This window comes from Sciurus carolinensis, chromosome 9 (assembly GCF_902686445.1).
Source record: "Sciurus carolinensis chromosome 9, mSciCar1.2, whole genome shotgun sequence".
Lineage (NCBI taxonomy): Eukaryota > Metazoa > Chordata > Mammalia > Rodentia > Sciuridae > Sciurus > Sciurus carolinensis.
In genome coordinates this window covers 60,955,314-60,957,828 of record NC_062221.1, presented here as the reverse complement: position 1 = coordinate 60,957,828, position 2,515 = coordinate 60,955,314, and the positions used below count along the sequence as shown (strand labels likewise).

Here is a 2,515-nt window from a genome sequence, read left to right as displayed (position 1 = left end):
TGTTGATACATTAAAAATGGTTTGAATGGTGCCTGCATATCATAGGCACTCAGAAAATATTAGCTGCTATGAAATCTTTACCACTTAGCCAATGAAATGTATCATTAGAACCTCCTCAAAGTTCTTTTTGCATATTAGGCAAAAGCACTACTGTAACACTTAAAAAGGCTAGTTCTAATTTTTGAATTGACATGTTAATATTCCAGAATGTACTATAAACTGCTTGAGGGAATATTTTTATTTATATATTTTGTATCTCTAGAGTCTTTGACAATCCCTGATGTATAGGAAGGAAGGAAAGGATAAAGGAATGAATGGACAGAGAAAAGGAGGAAAGAAGAAAATGATAATAATGACCACGACTAGTTAGTTTAGGTGTTGTGTCAGTTACCTATTTCTGCAGAATCAGACTCCAAGGGCTTAAGAGTTTTAAAATGGCAATTGATTAAACAAGAGTGCAATGATGACTTTTGCTGGTAAATGGATGGAGCTAGAGAATACCATGCTAAACAAAATAAGTCAATCTCCCTCTAATGTTTTCTTTGATATGTGGATGCTAATTCACAATTAGTGGGGATCGCCAGGTTAAAATAAAGGTACATTGGATTGGGTAGAGGGGAGGGAAAGGAGGAAAGGGTATAAGGGGGTAGGAAGGGTATACCCTATGTACCTATATGATTACAGGGCAGGTGTGATTCTACATCATGTACAACCAGAAGAATGAGAAGTTATACTCCATTTATATATGGTGTATCAAAATGCATTCTATTGTCATGTATAACTAATTAGAACAAATAAAATCCTAAAATAGCAATTGGTACTCTTTCCTGTTCCACGCTACACGGAGTCTGTTCCTGGGTCTTTGATATGTGAAAATTGAGAGTTTCCATCATCCGGCAGCTCTGAGGCTGTTGCCATGCCACAAAATGAACATATTGGATTACACCATAAAGGCTATGGACATTGTTTGAACTACCATGAGAAAAAGAGAAAGAAGGGAAGAGTGAGGCTCATGAACATTCAAAGAAGGCAAAAAAACAAAAACAAAAAAACAAAAAAACCCCAAAAAACCCAGATTGACCTGAAGGCTAAGCTCTACCATAAACAGCGCCATGCTGAGAAAATACAAATGAAAAGGACTATCCAGATGCATGAAATGAGAAACACCAAACAAAAGAAGGATGAAAAGACTCCACAGGGAGCAGTACCTGCCCATCTCTTGGACAAGGAGGGACAAACCCAAGTGAAAGTACTTTCCAACATGATTAAACAACAACAACAAAAAAAACGAAAAGAGAAGGCGAGAAAATGGGAAGTCCTCCTTTCCACGGTTTGTGCCCAGGGAGAAACAGAAGTATTAAAAGTGATCCAAACAGGGAAGAGAAAAAAGAAGGCCTGAAGAGGATGGTTACCAAAGTCTGCTTGGTTGGAGATGGCTTTACAAGAAAACCCCCTAAATATGAAAGATTCATTAGGCCAATGGGCTTATGTTTCATGAAGGCCCAGGTAATACATCCTGAACTGAAAGACACATTTTGTCTACCAATACTTGCTGTGAAAAAGAATTCTTCATTCCCACTATATACAACTTTGGGTGTTATTACCAAAGGTACAGTCATTGAAGTGAATGTGAGTGAGTTGTGCCTTGTAACATAAGGAGCAAAGTTATTTGGGGGAAATACACCCAGGTTACTAATAATCCTGAAAATGATGGATGCATAAATGAGATCTTACTGGTTTGACAGCAGTTTTACACTCCTTATTAAAGATTACAAATGAATCAGGAAAACCACCATTATTGTGATGTTTCCAAATACTACCAGTCTTACATATCTGCAATCATTAAGAGAATTATTTATTAAACTATAAAAATATTTTGAAAACACACAAAAAATGACAATTGGTACTTATTTTGCTGAAAATCTGCAATATGGGGGTTTATCACGGGGTTAACGTTCTGCTCTGTATATGGCATTGCCTGGGTGGGCTACAACAACACAAGGCAGTTGAATATCATTAAAAGGAAGTAAGTGAATTAATGATTAAATATCATTATAAGGAAGTAAGTGAATTAATGATTGGTGTAGGAAGTAAATTGAAAATAAAAACCCTGGGGATGATTTTAACATGTAATTATTCCCTCTGTCTTTCTCTTTGATCACATGAATTATACTTTAAAGTTGTAAACAAGAGTCCATACTGTAATACACAGCAGCTCCCCCGCTCTTTCCATTGCATCACAACCTAGCTTGTCAGTCTGAAAGCTGCTCTCCCTGCCCTTTCCGCTGCAGCCATTTCCCTGCCTCCCAACTACTTGTCGGTCTGTGAACATCCTAGCTAGCTATTGGTTCATCAGTCAGCTTGCAAGTATCCTTCTCCGTTATTGGTCCCCTGTTAGCCTGGCGGAATTCAACTGCTTAAGGATAGCTACCCCACCATCTTTTCTCATGCTTTCTCTCTCCTACTCACTTTCTTTCTCTCTCCTCCTCACTTTTCACACTCTCTCTAGCATGCG

The 2,515-nt window shown here is 37.9% G+C and overlaps 1 pseudogene; it reads left to right on the top strand.

Annotated features, from left to right (window-relative positions):
- Nucleotides 1-916: 916 nt before the first annotated feature.
- LOC124993446 (ribosome biogenesis protein NSA2 homolog) lies at nucleotides 917-1,742 on the top strand (annotated as a pseudogene).
- The last annotated feature ends 773 nt before the right edge of the window (nucleotides 1,743-2,515 follow it).